At 37.9% G+C, this 22,045-nt stretch overlaps 1 long non-coding RNA gene across 1 annotated transcript; it reads right to left on the bottom strand.

The window, feature by feature from the left end:
• Positions 1 to 17,306: 17,306 nt before the first annotated feature.
• On the bottom strand, positions 17,307 to 18,190 carry LOC110275849 (uncharacterized). Its single transcript, XR_008002427.1, has 3 exons — positions 18,143 to 18,190; positions 17,655 to 17,799; positions 17,307 to 17,397 (listed from the first exon to the last, which is right to left on the bottom strand). It is a non-coding gene; the product is annotated as an uncharacterized LOC110275849 (long non-coding RNA).
• Between the last annotated feature and the right edge of the window lie 3,855 nt (positions 18,191 to 22,045).

Below are 22,045 nucleotides of genomic sequence, written 5' to 3'. Positions count from 1 at the left end.
ATAGTAGGAGAGGAGGCAGCACCAGAAGTCGTTTGCAAGGGGTCAGAGGGAACTTCCCGAACTCACGCGATTGGAATGATCTTCCTCAAACCCTGAGATTCAGTTTCCAGCTTCTTAGGAGGCAACTGTGCAGAAGAACCCTCCCTCGAATTCTTCTATGACAAGTTCTGAGCTGCCACCGCCTTCTTGGCCTTCCGAAAGGACTTCATAGAGTCTTAAGATTTCACCATTTCTGAAAAGGAAGCCAGAAAAACAGTTACACGGTAGAATTTGAAAGACAAAACCACAAATAGCAAAAGAGAACCACTTCTACAAAGAAAGAGGTCAGACGCTACCCAGCTCGGCACGGAGGAGGGAAGGATCTCCCAGAAATCTCTTTGTGTCCAGATGAGGAGGATCCCCTCAGTGCTCCTCTAGAACACCCACAAAGGCATGTTCCACTTCATCTAAACTCTCCCAAGAATACTTGGAAGCTACTACATCTTTCTGCCACCATAAAGGAAAGGTTGGCTCATCATTCTCATCTAAAAAGAAAGGGCGGACATCCTCAACAACTCGGACCTTAAAGTAGTAGTTCTTAAAGTCACGGAAAGACTCGTCAAACATCGAAAACACCTTTTTTCCCTTGGTAGCTCAGAAGGAGATCTAAGAAGCCCTCTTCTTGGCCACTCTAGGCTTGGTCAACACAAACAGGTAAAGGAAGAGAGATTTGGTAGGTCGAATACCCAGCTCTTGGCACAACAACTGAAAAATCTTAATGAAGGCCCAAGAGTTCGGATAAAGCTGGGAAGGGGCCACATTACAAGTCCATAAGAGGTCGGTCTCAAAAGTAGTAAAAGGGATGGTAATATTCAACTGGCTAAAGAAAAAGTCATAAGCATAGAAGAAGGTGCATTCTCCCTGAGTCAAGGGAGGGAAACTAATCCTCTCCTCAGGGTTGGGCGACAACAATTTGTAATTCTTTTCATAATCCCTATTACTACAGATCCTATGGAACCTCCTAAGCCTCTCACAGTACTCCAGATCGGTGATAGTAACACACATCAGGACTATAGAGTCTAGCTAGTCGGCCATGCCAGCAGGGATTTTGGTGGACATCTCGACAATATTCTTACGAGAAGACATATAGCAACTATACCTATAGTAAGAAGAAAGAAAAGGGGTCACTACTAAACAACTTGGACATAATCGAAAAGAGAAGGAACAACCAACAAACAAAAGGTATGGCAACAAAAAGGGCACCCCAGGATCTACGAAAATAAGAGATTATCAGCAAAAACCTAGGGGCACCCTTTGGAGGCAGCAGAACAGAGTACGGAAAACATCGCAAAAAACGTACAACCCTAGACCTCTCGAACAAGAATAAAACCTAAGCACCTGCATTTCCGAAGCAAAACAAAAAACAAAGAGCGCAACCAGGAGGAAACAAAGGCATTTAACAATCACCAAGAAAGATTCAACCTTTTTTTATCAAAGCTTAGCAAGATCAAAACTTTATACAAAAGGAGCATGCAACAGTAAAATATAGAAAGGTACGATGATCAAAACGCGTAATATAAAGAGGCACAAAATGAAGGCACCAACCTGAGGAAAACAAGCAGTCAGCCACGAAAATTCTTTACCAGCAAAGCTTCAAAAATCTAAGAAAATAGCAACCTTGAGGAAAAGAAGCTTCTCTTCGCTGAGCAAAAGAAATGCACAAAAGAAGCAAGTTTGGAAGCAAGGACAAAGAACAAAGCGGAACAAAAGGGAAAAGGAAACTAAAATTGAGAGCAAAATCTCTTCTTTAATTTCAAAACAAAGTATAAAGACAGAAAAAGAAACGGCGAAACAAAATGAAAGTTTAATCAATGGGCATTAAAGGCGCGTCCGTATTCCCAAGGAAGTAACCCCTTCGAGGAACAAGTGCGACAATAAAGGTGGCAAAAAACAAAAAATGCTTCGCATTTAAAAAACAACGCAAAACTCATGAAATGGAAGAACAGATTGGACCAAGATGCTTGAGCATGACTTCCCCAAAGAGATCGAAGCTCAGAAAGCACGATCTCATGGAAAGGTCGAAACCCAAGCAGGGGCACTGTTCATACCCTGGGTCGAGCTACACGATCCGGGTTGAACAAAGACAAGAATGACCGACCTCACATAAAGGTTGGTCGACGCCGACCTCTCCCGAAAGAGCTCAGCCAACATCTCCACAGAGGCCCTAGCAGGCCCAAACAGAGGGACGCAACCCACTCTAAAGGCGGTTGGCCTAAAAGATAAGGTGACCTCACCCACAAAAGATAAGATAAGATAACAAACTTATATCAAAGGAAGCTCATCCAAAGCTACTATAAATATGCTGGAGCACCCAGGTATAACTCATACTCTGATTTTACAAAAAACGTGCCTAAAGCACGTGCTAACTTAAGCATCGGAGTCTCTTGCAGATACCACCACCCTCCAGTGATCAAGGATCAGCAGCACTGCCTGATCTAGCAAGTCGAACGCAATAGCTCCGGCTACAATAGATCTCGTCCGAGATCGATCTTTAATTTCAGGTAACCCTCAGAACACTTGGGGACAAGCAAGAGTTTAAGTTTGGTGTTCTGATGAGTGGATATTTTATACACTTTTTAGTACCATTTTCTCATTGTTTTCAGTATGTTTAGTTAAGTTTTATTAAGTTTTAGTAGGTTTTAGTGAAAAAATCACTTTTTGGATGCTACTTTGAGCTTTTGCTATTTTGGAGTCTTGATGCCAGGTGATGAGCAGATATTTTAAACGCTTTTCCACATCACTTTCATATAGTTTTTAGTAGATTTTGTTTAGTTTTTTTAGTTTTATTAGGTTTTAGTGTTAAAATTACATTTTTTGATTCTACTATGAGTTTTTATGTTTTTTTAGAGCGCTCTCAATGGCTATGGAAATCTGACTTCCAGAGCTTTCCAGCAATATATAATAGTCCATACTTTTTATCGGGTTAAAAGGCCCAAAACTGGTGTCCAACGCTAGCTTCCTACCCCCTTCCAGGCGTCCAGCACCCAAAGAGCAGAGACCAATGTCCAAACGCCCAAGGGGGACCCCCTAGCTGGTGTTCCATGCTCAAGAGACCTCATAGCACGTGGATCTCATCAAAGCTCATCCCACACACTCACCAAGTAGGCCCTAGAAGTGGATTTTAGCACTAAATAGACTATTTTACCCTTACTAGTCATCTGTTTAGAATTTAAAGTGTATTTTACATAATCATTAGACATCTACGCACATTATTCGGCCCTATTTTTGTTTTTGCTTTGTTTTTACTTTAGTATGAGTTTTTAAACCTCCTAGGTTGAGGGGAGGAGCCCTTCCGAGTCATATGAATTAATAAAAGTATTACTATTTCTTCTTCGATCCGTGTTTGATTTACTTCTAAGTTGTATTTCCGATCTTCATCGTGGTGAATAGGATGATCTAACAAATTATCTCTGTTCATCAAATTAAGACGAACGTACCTGACAAACACCCGTGTCTACTTGGGTTCCTGTGAATAATTGGCAGGAAAGCACGAGCCAACAACCATGTTTATACATCTTTCAGACGGTTAATCCACAACTTCGTTGGGGACTTCTCGAGACACTAGTTTAGCCAATTTTTGGGGAGATTAGGGTCTCTGCGGTATAGGCTAGAATCCATAGAAGCAACATTCTCTGATCTGGAAGATACGACCTTGTTTGTGGCATTTTGAGTAGGATCTCCAAGAGAATGAACTGCTAGAGCTTCACCCTGCGTCAGATTTAATGACCACGGGCAATGGCGTTTGATCTGGAGCAGAGGAGATCAATGACCACGGGCAATGGCTTTGATCACATACAACCTACCATAGAAGAAGAACACTCACAAGCAAAGAAGACAGTAATACTGGAGTTCATTCAGAAAGACAAAGCATCTCCAATCCTTAACCCTATTCCTATCAGTATTTTCTACCTTTTTTGCTTTATTCCTTTGATATACAACATTATTATTAATTGCCCTTGCATCAATTCAACAACCTTCTAATATTCCTGACTAAGACCTGCAAGATAACCATAGATTGCTTTAAACCACAATCCTCGTGGGATCGACCCTGACTCGATCAGCTATTACTTGGACAGCTCAGTGCACTTGCTGGTACAACAGTAAAAAAGGTGTGGGGATTCATACTACCACCAGGGCATCTTGGCTAGTTTTACAAGCCATTTTGAGTATGTTTTAGGTTAGATTCATGCATTTTCTTAGGCAATAAGCAAGCATTTGGATGAGTTATGCATACATATCTTGATTCAATCAAACATTATGAATTCTAAACATTTTCATGAGAATAATGTAAGAATTAATGGATGCAATGAATGATGCATTATCTTGTGATTAGAGCAAATCTTTGATGTAAATTGTTTGGTTGATTTTAGGCAGGAAGAAGTAGAAGAAGAGCTAAGTTAATGGCCAAGTTAGTGCCACTAATGGGGGCACTAACGTGAGACACCTCCAAGGGACCAAGGAAGAGCTAAGTTCGTGGCCAAGTTAGTGCGAATAACATGGGCACTAACGTGGGCAAAGCAAGGAGAAGGACCGTTAGTTGCAACGTTAGTGCCACTAACTTGATCGAAGGCATGATCGAAGGAAGAATAGGCTCCATTAGTGGCCAAGTTAATGCCACTAACGCAGCCATTAACGTGGGCAAGGTAGGGAGGAGTACCGTTAGTGGCAATGTTGATGCCACTAACGTTATCGATGGGTGAAGAAAAGGCAAGATAGTGCCGTTAGTGGTCACGTTAGTGCCACTAACGGCACTACTAACATTGGCTAAAGCAAGGTGTGGCGTTAGTGGCCACGTTAATGCCACTAACACTAGGAGTAACGTGGATTCAAGGGGGTTTGGGACGTTAGTGATCACGTTGGTGTCACTAACGTCATCGAGCCACGAAATTACACATAACATTACTCACACTAACGGCCTAATTAACGTGACCACTGCCTCAGCTAAACTCTTCCAACAAGCTGAGCAAAGCCCAATGAGTTTGTTAACTGCTTCAAATAAGGCCAAGGACCCACATCCAGATACTTGAAGACTCAACTGAGGATTAGAGAAGTAGTATATATAGGAGAAGTTTTGAACTAAAAAGGGGATTGGAACCTGGAGGGGATCCAGATTTGTAAACACTCACAATTTACATTTTTCTGTAATTAGTTTACTTTCTCATGCATTTTACACTTTGAATTCCATTTCCTAGAGCCATGATCAACTAAACCCCACTTCATTGGGGGGGAGAAACCTTTGTTGTAATTCAATGGATCAATCATAGTTCTTGTTGTTCTTTTTCTATTCATTCTCTTTAATTTGCTTGAATGCTTTCGATCTTCATCCAGTTGAGCAATTGTCTCGGAAGAGAAATTGTTCATACTTGGATTTCCTCAAAACCTTGGAAGAGAAATGAGGAAATCATGCTAGAAATGCTTTCTCATGTTGTACTAGATTGGGGGTTAGACGGATATAGTGACATATAATCCTCCTGATTCTTTGATCTAGAAAAATGTGGTATAATCAGTGATCGCACTTTATCTTTTCCCATGAGCAATTAGATCATGGAATTGGGCAATTGTTCAAGCTTAGAGAGATTGAATTGCCAAGGAATTGGGATTCAATCACCTAAGATTGCCAAGAGATCAATGAGTTGCATGGATTGAGGAAGAGATGAGAATGAACTTGATTCAGAGAATGCAACATCTCTTGAACCCAATAAGCTTCTCCATTCTTATCTTCCCATTCTCTATATTTTGTTTACTTTTATGTTCATCAACCCCATTCCCATTTAATTTCCTACAATTTACTTTCTGTAATTTACTTTCTGCAATTTACATTAAGCTATTTACCTTTCAGTCATTTACATTTCTTGCTATTTACGTATCCCGCTATTTAATTTTCTGTAATCTCAATTCAAATCTTTTTAGTTCAACAAGACCATTCCTCTGGTTAAAGTTGCTCAACCAATCAATCCCTGTTGGATTTGACCTCACTCTATAATGAGTTTTTACTTGACGACAAATTCGATATGCTTGTCGAAGGGAGTTTGTAAAGATACAAATTTTGCGTATCAAATTTATAGCGCCATTGCCAAAGATTGATTTTGCATTAAAAATGATTAAATCAGGGGATAACTAGATTGAACATTTTTCTTTTCTTTTGTTAATCAGTTCAATTTTAGTTGTTCTCTTTAATTCTCAGTAATTTCAATTACTTTTCATTGTTTATTTACATACTTGCACACTGATCCGCTAACTGTTTGACAAATTATACCAATCACTCTAACCACAAGTCTTAAAAGAGTAATTCCTTCACTCACTTTCTTTTGTTTTGGCTGTGTGTATGATAGGTAGAAGAAGAGGAGCTACAACCTCTTTTGAATCTGAACCTGAGAGGACCTTCCTTAGACTAAGGAGGGAAGCAAGAGGAAAGAGAGCTATTGATGAGGAAGAAGAGGAGGAGGACCCGGATATAGACATGGTTGATGATATGAATAACCATCATGGAGAAGGTATAAGAAATCATGTTGGAGAGGGTGCTGGCAATCATGTAGTGTAGGAGAGAAGAGTTCTAGACTCTTTCATTAACCTAAATCCAGGGAATTGCGGAAATAGCATTCTAAAACCAACTATTCATGCCAATATCTTTGAGCTAAAACCTCAGCTCATCACCCTGGTTCAAAATAATTGTTCATTCGGAGGAAGTGCCCAAGAAGACCCCAACCAACATCTAACTACAATCTTGAGAATCTGTGACACTGTGAAAGCCAATGGTGTTCATCTTGACACCAATAGACTTCTCTTGTTTTCATTTTCTCCTAAGGACAAAGCATCTAAGTGGCTTGAATCCTTTCCTAAGGAGAGTCTTACCGCCTGGGAGGATGTTGTCAACAAGTTTCTAACAAAGTTTTACCCTCTATAAAGGATAATCAAGTTGAGAACGAATGTGCAAACCTTTAGAAAGCTAGATGGAGAAACTTTATATGAAGCCTGGGAAAGGTATAAGGAGCTAACAAGAAGATGTCCCCCTGATATGTTCAACGAATGGGTGCAGCTGCACATTTTATATGAAGGTCTTTCTAGAGAAGCAAAGAAAGCCCTGTACCACTCTTCAGGAGGCTCTCTAAATACCAAAATGACCATAAAAGAGGCTATAGATATCATTGAAACAGTGGCTAATAATGAGTACTTCTATGCCTCAGACTGGAGTACCAATAGAGGAGTGATGGAGCTGAGTCATATGGATGCATTGCTAGCTCAGAACAGGTTAATTACCAACCAATTGGCAGAACTCACCAAGCAGATGGAGAGAAGTCAGGTTGCAGCACTCAACACTCAACCACCAGCTCAAGAAGGGGTGAACACAGGTCAATTATGTTGGAAATTCATCAAGATAACCCTATGATCCGCACTTTAAAACCTACAATCCTGGTTAGAGGAACCACCCAAACTTTGGGTGGGGAAGCCAGCAAAGCCAAACCCAAGACCATAGGCCTCAAAACTCCAACCATTACAACAATTCCACTTATCAACACCCCAACCAAAGACCATATCAAGACCCACAAAACACTTCCTTCCAGCCTCCATATCAAGCATAAAATAGCCATCCTCAACCTCCAATTTCCAAACTACCATCACAATCATCATCAGAGGATAGAATCTTCCAGATTGAGGCTTTGCTTGAAGGACTTTGTGAGGAGTTAAAGGACAACAAGGCATTCAAGGAAGAAGTAAGATCCAATATGCAAAACCAGGGAGCTGCCATCAAGAAGCTTGAATCCCAAGTAGGATATCTCTCTCAGCAAATTCCTAAACCCATAGACAGCTTCCCAAGTGACACTGAGAAGAATTCAAGAGGAGAAATAAAAAATCTGAAATGGGAAGAATGTTAGGCAATCACTGTAAAGAATGAAAAGACCTTGGAAGAAGAAGTTATCAGGCCAACAGAGCACAATAAAAGGCCCCCAAAGGAGAAATTGGAAGGGGCAGAATAAGGAAATGACCATACACAAAGGGAGGATCCAACGGCGAAGGAAGTATTGAAACCTTATTTGCCACAAGCACCATTCCCTCAAAGGCTCAAAGGTGGTGACAAAGACAAGAAGTATTCTAGGTTTCTAGACATATTTAAATCTCTCCATATCAACATTCCCTTTATTGAAGCCTTCTAACAAATGCCTTCATATATCAAATTCATAAAAGAGTTGCTAACCAAGAAGAATCCCTTGAAGGGTGGACAGATAGTAGTGATGACTAAAGAGTGCAGTGCCCTTATCCAGAGAGACTTACCTACAAAAAAGAAGGACCCATGGAGTTTCCATATCCCTTGTGCCATACGGGATACAATGACTGACAGAGGGTTTTGTGATCTTGGAGCAAGTATAAACTTAATGCCCATGTCTCTCATGAGGAAGCTGCAAATCAATGAGTTGAAACCCATGAACATAACCCTTCAGTTGGCTGACAAGACCCACAAACAAGCACTGGGAGTGGTAGAAAATGTGCTGGTGAAGGTAGGGAGATATTTTCTCCCTACAGACTTTGTTATTCTTGAGATGGAAGAAAGTTATCTTAATCCAATCATTTTGGGAGACCATTCTTATCTACAGCCAAGGAATCATAGATGTTGAGAAAAGGGAGATGATGTTGAGAATACATAACGAACAACTGACCTTTCACGTCTTCAAACCATCACATGATTCAGAACAAGAAAACAAAGGCCTGAAGGATGATCATAAAGAAGCAAATTTGGAGGAAGCAAGCGATGAACCACATGTAGAGCCTTTGAGGGCTTCTTTGGTGGAAAAACAGGAAATACAAGTGGTACAACAATCTAAAAGATCTAAGGAGGAGCTAGAACCATAAGATCCAAAAGGAACCATCAGCAAGGACCCTCCTGTCACAAAAATCACTGAAGTACCACTTGAAAGAGAAAAGAGGTTTGAGAAGAAAGTGCCAAGAGGGTGGAGTAACAAGAAAATCCCTACAGAGGATTTCTCTCCAGGGGATAGAGTGATATCAATCCACCAACCACTAATCCCACCTCATTTTCCTATAATCCTGTCCTAGCTACCTCAACTGTACACATTCAATGGAGTTCTCTCCTTGGAGCATGTAGAAATTCCCAAAGAAGGAAGTGGAGATAGATTCACCATGAGAGGAGAAGACCTGAGACACTACCAACCTCCCTGACAGGGACCAACCATCAAGCTAATGACGTTAAAGAAGCACTTCATGGGAAGCAACCCATGCTTTATATCCTTTTGAGTTTATATTTTGATAGTAAATAATAAAGTAGTTCTCATGATAATCAAATCAAAAGTGACAAGGATTTAGTTGAATTTTTGCATGAAATATATAGTGGACAACAAGTTTGGTGTGCAAGGCACCTAGGATGATACATAAGGCTCATAATATGTACATCTTAGGAGTTCAATCAACTTTCTTACACCACATGACCAAACACTAAGTTTGGTGTTCACAAATGTTACATGCATACTTACAAGAAGTCATAATCTTTTATTATTCATGAGGAATACTTAGTTTCTTGATTAAGTTGGTCAATTGATGAAAAATTTAAAAATTAGTTAGTTACATTCATTTTGCCGCCACCAATTGAATTTAATTTTTGTTTATTGTTTTGAATAAGGAAATGGAGAATGAGATTGATGGAGATGACAATTAAAGGAAGGAGGGAGGGTTCAGCTACTTTATGAAGGGCTAGGCACATGTCCTTGAATGGTGTTCCTTGGGAAGTGTTACCATGCAAGCATTGGATAGTTGAGTGTGTCATAGTTTCCACCCTTGAAGACCAAACCCAACCACCTCAAAAAGTGGTGATCCTTGTATCCGTGCCACTATACATACACACCATCCATTCTCACCACACAACATTAATTTCCACCCTTCATTTACCCACCACCTTTCAATATAAATAGCTCCCACTCTATGTGACCGAATCCCACACTCATTTCTACATTTCAACTCTTCTACACTTCAATTCTGTTTCCATCTCATTGCAAGTTATATTACTAATCTCATTCATATACTATACTCTCCACAACACTCCATACTTATATCCTTTCTATTCGGTTCCTCACATATGGCATCATCAAGTTCGAAGAGACGAAAAGGAAAGGGACTTGTGGAGGATATTCCTTTTGATGATTGGAAATTTAAGTTTGTGATCCATGAGATTCAATTCAGTTGGATGGAACCCAAGGAAACATTGCCCGAGCCAGCTTTCGAACTCAAAGAGGATGAATGTCCAGAGATAAAAGAAAAGATTGAAAGGAGGATGTGGCAATTGCTCACAGACCCAATCACAAGAGTAAACGCAACTCTTTGATAAACCCCAATTTTGTGGTTTATCTTGTGTTAAATCCAGGGGATTTTATCAACTTTTCTTACATTTATTCAATGAAATAGCATGATTTTTGTGAATTTCTCCTAATTTGTTCTTAAGACTAAAAACATGCTTTCTAGGTCCTAAAATTGGTAAATTTAATTTACTTTAATTCCATTCGATACCTTGATATGTTTGTTAAGTGATTTCAGGATTAGAAGGCAAAGATTGTGTTGAAGGAATGAAGAAAAAGCATGCAAAAATGGAGAATTCATGAAAAAATGAGGATTTGCTGAACTCAACGCCACGCGTACGTGTGAGAAGAAGATTCGCCAGCAACGCGCACGCGTCACCCATGCTCACCCGTGGGTAGGAATTTCGCCAGTGACGCGTATGCGTGACCCATGCGTATGCGTGACAAGCTGCACGTGATCTCACTAAAGGCAAAATGTTGGGGGCGATTTCTGAGCTCAAGGAGGCCCAAATCCAACTCATTTTTTATGCTTTCGAACCCAATGATTGCAAGAGAATGGGGGAGAGAAGTCATAGTGTAGTTTTTTACCATGTTCTAGGTTAGAATTCTAGAGAGAGAAGCTCTCCCTTCTCTCTAGAATTTAGGGTAGTTTAGGTCAAATTTTCTTAGATCCCACTTTTAATTCTTGTTTTGATTTAGTTTTTCCCCTTTTAATTTCTTGTTATTGCATCTTTTCTCTTCTAGTTTTACTTGGCAATCCCTTTATTTTGTTGCTTTTATGTTTCATGAACTCTTGTTGATTTCAATTTCCTTTTGATGCAATTTTATGTTTCCATGTCTCTTTATGTTTATCTTAGTTACTATTGTTGATTTCTTACTTTTGTTAGTTATGGGTCTCATTAATTATTGCATTTTGTGATGTTTACTTTTATTGCACTCTAGGTGTTTGATGAAATACTTTCTCTAATTTTCAAGTAGTTTTCTTTACTCTTGGCCTAGGCTAAAGGAATCGAGTGACCTTGAGTCATTGGGTCTCATTGAATTGGTGATTTGAGAATCCTTAATTGTCAATTTAATAAGCATTGACACTAGTTTACTACTAAGTCCATTAGTAGCTAGGTTAAGACTTATGGATTGATGTTGATCAAGCCTATTTGACCTACTTCGAGCGTTGAAGTAGACATTATACGTGCTTCAAGCATAGAAGTAGACTTAATGGGTTGGTCCCTCATAATTGTCAATATATGATTTGTAGACGAGAATGGTGATCTTAATTTCTATGCTTAGCCAAGAGTCTTTTTCCTTTCTTTTGTTAGTTAATTGTCATTTACTTTCTTGCTTTTATGTTTTCTTGCCAATTACCAAATTAAATCCCCTTATTCCTTTCATAGCCAATAATTGATCACTTCATTACAATTCCTTATGAGATGACCCGAGGTTTGAATAATCCAGGTAATTTTCATTAGGGTTTGTACATGTGACAACCAACATATTAAAATTTGATTGAGAGTTATTAGTTAGTTTGGAACTATGCTTACAACGAAGTTCTTGTTTCTATTGAGAAAATTCTAGACCGATAATAATTCTTATTATCAAATTTTTGGCACCATTGTTGGAGAATTGCAATGGTGTTATATTATTGGCTATTGTGAATATGTGAATATGTTTGCCTTTTGCTTGTTTGTTAGCTTTTGTTAGGTTTAGGACTTTGTTGCTTTTTTTGTTAGCTTTTCTTTTTATTTGCTACTATGAATTCTCATCCCTTTGGCTATGAGTTTGGTTCAAATTATGTTGTAGGAAATGGGAACTACAATGACAACATACATCAAGGATGGAACAATCAAAGATGGGAGGAGCCTCAAGGAATTGATCACTCTTCGTGGCAACAACCTTCAGTTTCTTATAGGTATAATTCCACTCCTCATGTATATCAATCCAATGGATGTGATGACCCTCATTGCGGTTGTCAACAACCACCACCATATGCCTATGAACCACCTCCTCAACATAATTTTGAACCACCATACTCACAAGTCCTATACCACAAAACACCTCCATATGACCCTAATCTTTACCCACTATACCAACCACCTTATGAGCCATATGAACCACACATAGAACCACAACAATTTCAACATAATTAATCCCAAGAGCCACCTCCAAACCCTTACCAAGATTAACCACCTTCCAATTATGAGCCCTTTCTCCTAAACGATGAACCCTCTCTTCCCACACCACCTCCAATGGATGAGTCTCTCCATGCCTTCATGCTAGAACAATGATGAGCGGATAATTTATACACTTTTTGGCATTGTTTTTACATAGTTTTTAATATGTTTTAGTTAATTTTTTAGTATATTTTTATTAGTTTTTATGCAAAAATCACATTTCTGGACTTTACTATGAGTTTGTGTATTTTTCTGTGATTTCAGGTATTTTGTTGCTGAAATTGAGGGACCTGAGCAAAAATCTGATCCAGAGGCTGAGAAAGGACTGAAGATGCTGTTGGATTCTGACCTTCCTACACTCGAAGTGAATTTTCTAGAGCTACTAAAGCCAAATTGGCATGCTCTAAATTGCGTTGGAAAGTAAACATCATGGGCTTCCCAGAAATGTATAATAGTTCATACTTTGCCTGAGATTTGATGGCCCAAACTGGCGTTCAAACGCCCACCATAGACCCTTTTCTGGCGTAAAACGCCAGAACTGGTACCAAAGCTGGAGTTAAACACCCAAACTGGCACCAAAACTGGTGTTTAAACTCCAAGAAGAGCCTATGCACATGAAATCTTTAATGCTCAGCCCAAAGACACACCAAGTGGGCCCCGGAAGGGGATTTATGCACTATCTACACTTAGTTACCCATTTTCTGTAAACCTAGTTTACTAGTTTAGTATAAAGAGCACTTTTTACTATAGTATTCATATCCTTAGATCATTTTGGAGAATACCTTTGGATCTCTAGATCACGTTTGGGGGCTGGCCATTCGGCCATGCCTGGACCTTCATCACTTATGTATTTTCAACGGTGGAGTTTCTACACCTCATAGATTAAGGTGTGGAGCTCTGCTGTTCCTCATGAATTAATGCAAAGTACTATTGTTTCTCTATTCAATTCACACTTATTCTTGTTCTAAGATATTCACTTGTACTTCAACCCGATAGATGTGATGATCCGTGACAATCATCATCATCCTCCCTTATGAATGCGTGCCTGACAACCATTTCCATTCTATCTGCAAGAGCTTGAGTGTGTATCTCTTGGCCTCCTGGTTCACGATGCATGGTTGCCTCTCCTGACAATAGAGCCTTCCATTCCTTGAGATCATAGTCTTCGTGGTATAAGCTAGAATCAATTGGCAGCATTCTTGAGATCCAAAAAGTCTAAACCTTATCTGTGGTATTCCGAATAGGATCTGGGATGGGATGACTGTGACGCGCTTTAAACTCGTGACTGTTGGGCATAGTGATAGTGTGCAAAAGGATCATTGGATCTTATTCTGACACGATCGAGAACCGACAGCTGATTAGCCATGCGGGAAACCGTAGCAGACATGTTTTCACTGAGAGGATGGATGGTAGCCATTGACAATGGTGATCCACCAACATACAGCTTACCATGGAAGAGAGTACGCATGATTGGATGAGGACAATAGGAAAGTAGAGGCTCAGAGGGAACAAAGCATCTCCATACGCTTATTTGAAATTCCCACCAATGAATTGCATAAGTATTTCTATCCTATTTTATGTTTTATTTTTTTTAATCATCAAAACATCATAACCACTTGAATCCGCCTGACTGAGATTTACAAGATGACCATAGCTTGCTTCAAGCCGACAATCTCTGTGGGATCGACCCTTACTCACGTAAGGTATTACTTGGACGACTCAGTGCACTTGCTGGTTAGCTACGCGGAGTTTTGAAAAAACTGTGAACTCACGATTTCGTGTACCAAGTTTTTGGCGCCGTTGCCAGGGATTGTTCGAGTTTGGACAACTGACGGTTCATCTTGTTGCTTAGATTAGGTATTTTTCTTTATTTATTTTTTTCTTTCTTCAAGAATTTTTAAGAATGACTTCTAAAGTTTCAGATGATGCTTTTATCATCAAAGGAGCTAGTTGATTCCTATCAATTTGGCTGTCGTATGTAAAGCTCTGCTAAAGCTTGGCTAGCCATGTCTAATCTTTTTAGACTGAAGCTTTAGACTAACATTGCATGATTCTTGGAATTCGTATTAAAAATTCTGAATTTCTTTATTTTCTTTTTCAAAATAATTTTCGAAAAAAATTTATAAAATCATAAAATCAAAAATATTTTTTTGTTTCCTGTTTGAGTCTATTATCAATTTTTAAGTTTGGTGTCAATTGCATGTCTCAATTCTTCTTGCGTTTTTCAAAAGTATGTTTTTGTGTTCTTTATTGATCTTCAAGTTGTTCTTGATGATTTTCTTTGTCTGATCTTTAAATTTTCTTATTTTGTGTCTTTTGTTGTTTCTCATGTGCATTCTCAATTTGTTAGTATCTCTAGTATAAAAATTTCTATGTTTGGTGTCTTGCATGTCTTTCTTTTCTTAAAAATTTTCAAAAATATGTTCGTGATGTTCATCATGATCTTCATAGTGTTCTTGAGGTTCATCTTGACATTAAAAGTGTTCTTGCATGCATTCCTTGTTTTGATCTTAGTTTTTCATGTTTAATTTCATTCTGTTGTTTTTCTCTCTCATCATTAAAAAAAATTTTAAAAAAATTCAAAATTATGTCTTTTCAAGTAAATAATACAAAGAATTGAAGATTCAGAACATATAGCAGAGGAATCACAGAGAAAAAGCTGGGCGTTTAAAACGCCCAGTAAAGAAGGAATTCTGGCGTTTAAACGCCAGCCAGGGTACCTGACTGAGCGTTTAACGCCAAGGAGGTAGCCAAGTGGGCGTTAAACGCCAAAATGGATACCATTCTGGGTGTTTAACGCCAGGATAACACCAAGGAGGTAATTTTGTTTTCAATTCAAATCTTTTTCAATTTTTCAAGTTTTAAAACTAATTTTTCAAAATCCTATCTTTTTCATATCCTCTCCTATCAATCATATCTTTTTCAAAATCAAATCTTTTTCATTTTTCTTCTTAATATTTTTGAAAAATTTTAAAACAATTGATTTTCAAAATCTTTTTCTTATTTTTATTTCATATTTTCGAAAACCTTGCTAACAATTAAGGATTTGATTCAAAAAAAAAGTTAAAGTTTGTTACTTTCTTGTTAAGAAAGGTTCAATCTTTAAATTCTAGAATCATATCTTTTAGTTTTTTGTTAGTCAATCATCAATTTTAATTTTTAAAATCAAATCTTTTTAATCTCTTTTTCAATCATATCTTTTTCAATCATATCTTTTTAAATTATATCTTTTTCAAATCATATCTTTTTCAAATTTTAATTTCAAAATCTTTTCCTAACTTCTTATCTTTTCAAAACTTACTCTTTCTTATCTTTTTTCAAAACCACCTAACTACTTTTTCACTTCTTATTTTCGAAAATCAACTTCTTCCTTTTTCAGAAATCTTTTTTTAACTAATTGTTTTAAACTCTAATTTTATCACTACAAGAAAACCAGGATTTTGCTATGCTTTTAAAGTGTGGCGAAAAGTTGGAAAAAGCGTAGCAATAGCTTTTCGCCACGCTTTTTGAGCAATCAGCACGCTTTTGAAAGGGTCACAACTGCTAGCGTGCCGGTTGCTCTATCGCCACGCTTTAGTGACCTATGGCCACGCTTATTTTGTCGCCACGCTTTTATCTATTGCCACGCTTCTAAACGTGGCCGTATGTGAGAGGATATGGCTACGCTTTTAAAGCGTGCTAGTAGCTAGATATGGCTATGCTTTTAAAGTGTGACAATAGCAAGAGATATGGCTACGCTTTTAAAGGGTGCCAATAACTAGAGATACGGCTATGCTTTTAAAGTGTGGCAAAATCATGAGATATGGCTACGCTTTTAAAACGTACCAATAGCTAGAGATATGGCTACGCTTTTAAAGCGTGCCAATAGCTAGAGGTATAGCTACGCTTTAAAGCGTGGCAAAAAGTGACTGCTGTATGGAATAGCTACCTTTTTAAAGCGTGGCTATAAGTTTGTTCTAAGTTCAATTGTTTTTTTTTAATCTTCATAATAAAATCTAACAAAATTCATAAATAATGTAAAATTTAAACAATATAAAACCTTCATAACAATTTTAATTACTATTAACAATATAAAACCTTCATAAACTTGTACAGCAAATATAGTGGTTGATCACATGACAAGCTCTAACAAAAAATCAAAGTGATAACAACTACCCATAAATTTGTAATACATACATTACAATTCCAACAACTATTACATTATCTACATCCTCTAAAAACTACAAAATACACATTAAAAACTACAAAATACCCTTCCTTCTTGTGATGTCTTGCTGGTCATCTGAGATATCATAGACCAACCCTTTCCATCTGTCCGTATCTGTCTGCTTGTCCTCATCGATCGCCACAATCTTGAAGTCTTCCAGAGGAAACCTTGCTACTGCTGTGGATTCTTGATGTAACCTTCTTCAAGCTGCTTCCGAAGAAAGCTGATGAATTGGGAACTGATGAAGCCACAGCTCCAGAACCATTCAAACTCACCTGCAATGTAAAGTTACATTATTCTCTTGTTATTTAAGAGTTACTACTCTATTCAAAATTCTAATCCAGTTTTTTTAACTATACAAGAAATCATGAACCGCATCTAAATATATTGATAACTCACAAATTAATGATATGTATGTATCCATAGTCAGCATGATCATTATTTTTCTAATTTGGTATCTATAACTGATTACTAATTCACACTGCATCCAATCCAATTACTATCCTAATCTTATACATATTTTAAAACTAGAAGTGATAAATTGAGCGAATAGAATTAATTGAAAGTAACAAAGTAAGGTAAAAGTATCATTCTGGAGTTCCTTTGACAGCTCCTATGGTTGAAACTGAAGCAGCCATGGCTGTGTTATTGTCCTTGTAGCAGCAGAGAGTAATTGCACTTACTACAGAGGAAATAATGAACACTATAATGAATACTCATGAGTTGGGAAAGCAGTTCCCACCATGCTCAAACCCTTTTTCCCTATTTTTTAGCAACTAGAATTTGTGACGATTGGTCAACCTTAAGTTCAAACTATAGTAATCTAATTATATACTGCACGGGTAAGACAAATCCATTTTCCCCAATATTCAACCAAATGGCTAAGTGGACAGAAAAGAAAGTAAAAGAATAAGGTGGAAACAGAGTTCATGAACTCACAGATCTGTCAAATTCCAACATGAAGTATCTTTTTACATCTTCTTTGGTAGGTTTGCAACCACAGCGATCACGTCTGAAAGTGAGATATGAGAATTTAGCATGTGTAATGCAAAATAGCAACCTCCTCCAACTTGATCTCACTAGCCTAATTCAGGAGAACATCATGGAACTCATAAGTGAAAAAACATCAAGGGGAGACATAAATATAAAGAATCAACAGAATATACTTTGGGGATTTCATGTAGTTATCCCATCTGTGTGCACCATTTACGACTATCTTTTCTAACTAAATTAAGTGATTCATTTCCCTCTACTAAGCCTTAAAAGTAAAACCAAATAAAAAAATAGATCTTCATGATTCTAAAAGTCAAAATTCCTTTTGTTATTCACTGATTCTACAAACTCAAGTACTCTAAAGGGTTCTTTGTTAAGTAATAAGTAGAACAGAAACTTCTGGCAAAGGACTATGTACAACTTCAGTAACTTACCTCACTAAAAGGTTCTTTAATATCATCTCGATCAACACTGCTCTCCTAAAAACCCTAGACACAAGCATTATTACACCACTGAAGTTCTTACCAGTTCCATCAAGGAAGCATGAACCAGCAAATTCTACTCACATAGTTGGGAAATATGACCATGTCTACATTTCCTGGAACCTCAAGAAGCAACTGCCTCAAAGAATACTCTCGAGCACCCGCTGGGTGTATTAATTCATCTGTATCAAGGTGAAGAATCCACTCCATACTAGCATCCTGATGTTTAAACGTGGAAAATATTGTGTTAATTATTTAAAGTAGGCACCAAATGATAACAACATTTATTGAACAGTGTGTGCTACAAAACCATTTCGCCATGACAATAGCCATCTCCATATTGAAGGATTGCTTCACAAAAAGTTCGTAATTGCATGATTTATAAAAGAAACCTGCTAGCCATGTATCATTCTAACTTCAGCTGATGCAACCAACAATGTAAAGAATAATAATAACAAAACTATCTCAGGTGCTGAAAATTTAGGGTCTCTCAGGAATTGAAAATCTCAAGAACAATCTACAATTTGTAAACTAAAAGAAATAAACTCAACAGATAAGAGTTGTTAAGAAATTGGTAAAAACCTCTTTGCTTGTTGCTCTTCCAGCTCCTTTGTTCTATATACAACCTTGACACCCTGATGAAATAAGATAATCAAATAAAAATAATATATTATTAAAGATTAGAAAATCAGAAAAGAAAAATAGATCCAAAGCGGCCACATCTTGACTTACTTGTCACAGCCTCCGGAGAAAACCGGTGTTCCATCATCCTTCCAAGTGGAGCACAAAACCTTAAACAATAAAAGAGAACACTAATTATAATGCCATCTCAGTCCAAAAGAAATTTCCAGTAATACCACTAATAATAATTATTTCTTTTCTTTTTTTTCTAATAAAATGAGCTAAAATTCATTACTAGTTGGTCATGAGATATTAAAGCCTTGGGTGTGTTGTTGATAATAGTTCCATTCCTTGCAATCTCCCAACATCGAACCTACGATATTGACAAAAGAAATTCAGCAAAAAAAACATTTGTCTATCAAACAATTAAACACAACATAAGAGCCTTTTCTTCCCATAAATTTAAAGAGCTGGTTTAGTTTCAGAAGTATTTTCTGTCACCATTTCTTCTTTCTAATACTAATTACAAAAAACATCATATCACTTTCAGTTTTTGAAGTTAATTGTAAAAGCAAGAAACACCAAAAAGATAACATTGTTACAATTTTTCTTTTGTGAACTAACATTAAAAAATAGAAATAACACAAAACATTAACAATAAAATATGCCCTAATATCCAAGTCCAACTCAAACTTAGTTATCCCATGAAGTAGCGACAACAAAATTGGCCTTGGGACTGAAGCAAAGGCTGGAAATTAAATCACCAGGCGGCTGGGTTACCTAAAAAAATTGCAACCACAAATTAACAATAACCAAAATGATAATAATAAAGGAAGTGGACATTTTGAAGAAAAACAAAGACAGAATCTACCGAAAGAAAGAGAAAGAAGATTTTAATAAATCAATTCAGAGTTTAATAACATCAGTTCTGTTTTATTCGATAATTCCGTAGCACCCAAAAAAAATATTAACCAGAAAAAATAAATCAACTCAACTAACACATTCAACACAACACAACCACAACCAACTCATATGAACTGATTTGATTACAGAGACTTGCTACTTAAAATTAAACTTCCACTCTCTTTTGTTATCTGGTTTGATTACAGACTTTAATAAATAGGGCTTACCAACTCTCAAAACCAGCAATGAAGCATCGATGGAAGGGCCCCCGGCCTGCACGAAAAAGGGAGCGGCGCGGAAGGGTTAGGGGTTTGCAGCGACGAAAGAGAGCAGCGGCAAAGGGAGCATCGACGGCGGGTTTGCGATGGCAAGTGAGCAGAGGGAGTCACCGCCTGAAAGAATCACCACAGAAGGAGGGTTAGGGATGTCGGAAGAGGGATTTTCGGCGGAGGCATTGCGAGCGCAGCGACGTTCTTCACGGAGTGTCATCCTCGCAGAGTTAGGGTGAGGGTGAGGTACGATGAATAGAGGGTTAGGGTGAGGCACAATGAAGAGAGGGCTTAGGGTTATCTTCTGAACGAAATGGGGCTTAATGTTTGAAGGAGGAGTTTGGACTTAGGGTCTTTGAATGAAGAAGGAGCGAGCTCGGTGAAAGATTTTAATTTGAAGTTATAACTTTAAGGCATTTTAATTTGAAGGGTACGTACGAGCTCTTTGAAAAAAATTTTTGGGGGAATCTTTTGGCCACTCTTTTGAAGCATGCCAAAAGGCTTTTTGGAAACGGCTACGCTTTTAAAATGCCACAATAGTAAACTCCTGTCGCCATGCTTTAAAAGCGTGTCGATTTCTCTCTATGGCTACGCTTTTTAAGTGTGGCAAAAAAAACGTAGCCAAATCTTGCATCAATTGCCACCCTCATAAAAGCGTGGCCATTGATCCTTTTCACTACGCTTTTGAAGCGTAGCAAAAAAAAATGTGGCCAAATCTCTATTCAATCGCCACTCTCATAAAAGCGTGGCCATAGACCATTTTTGGCCACACTTTTAAAGCGTAGCAAAAAAAGTGTGGCCATAGGCCTTTTTTCTTGTAGTGTATTTTATTCCTTTCTTAATTTTTGAATATTAACTAATTTTTTTTAAAATACAAACAAAAATATTTTTTCTTTTTCTTTTATTCAATATTCGAATTTCTTCTCTCTCATCTCTTTCTATTTAATCACTAACACTTATCCTCCTTTAATAATTCGGACCCCCTCCCTCTCTATAAGTTCGAATTCCTCTCTCTACCTGTGCACGAAATTGTGATCATCAATGGCGCCATCAACATGGTACACACAATTGTAATCTCAACTCTTTATCACAACTTTGCACAACTAACCAGCAAGTGCACTGGGTCATCCAAGTAATAAACCTTACGCGAGTAAGGGTCGATCCCACGGAAATTGTTGGTATGAAGCAAACTATGGTCATCTTGTAAATCTCAGTCAGGCAGATTCAAATGGTTATGAATGTTTTATGAATAAAGCATAAAATAAAGATAGAGATACTTATGTAATTCATTGGTGAGAATTTCAGATAAGTGTATGGAGATGCTTTGTCCCTTCCGTCTCTCTGCTTTCCTATTGTCTTCATCCAATCCTTCTTACTCCTTTCCATGGCAAGCTGTATGTTGGGCATCACCGTTGTCAATGGCTACAGTCCCGTCCTCTCAGTGAAAATGTTCAACGCACTCTATCACAGCACGGCTATTCAGCTGTCGGTTCTCGATCATGTCGGAATAGAATCCACTGATTCTTTTGCGTCTGTCACTAACGCCCCACAATCACGAGTTTGAAGCTCGTCACAGTCATTCAATCCTTGAATCCTACACGGAATACCACAGACAAGGTTTAGAATTTCCAGATTCTCAAGAATGCCGCCATCAATTCTAGCTTATACCACGAAGATTCTGATTAAGGAATCCAAGAGATATCCACTCAATCTAAGGTAGAATGGAGGTGGTTGTCAGGCACACGTTCATAGGTGAGAATGATGATGAGTGTCACAGATCATCACATTCATCAAGTTGAGGAACAAGTGATGTCTTAGAACAAGAATAAGCTGAAGTGAATAGAAGAACAATAGTAATTGCATTAATACTCGAGGTACAGCAGAGTTCCAGACCTTAATCTATGGTGTGTAGAAACTCCACCATTGAAAAAACATAAGAACAAGGTCTAGGTATGGCCATGAGGCCAGCCCCATGATCTAAGATAGCATAAGACTACTCAAAGATAGCTACCAAGATGTCTAATACAATAGCAAAAGGTCCTATTTGTAGAGAATTAGTAGC

Source organism: Arachis duranensis, chromosome 9, assembly GCF_000817695.3.
Source record: "Arachis duranensis cultivar V14167 chromosome 9, aradu.V14167.gnm2.J7QH, whole genome shotgun sequence".
NCBI lineage: Eukaryota > Viridiplantae > Streptophyta > Magnoliopsida > Fabales > Fabaceae > Arachis > Arachis duranensis.
The sequence above is the reverse complement of the archived record's forward strand: the minus strand, read 5'-3'. Positions and strand labels throughout refer to the sequence as shown.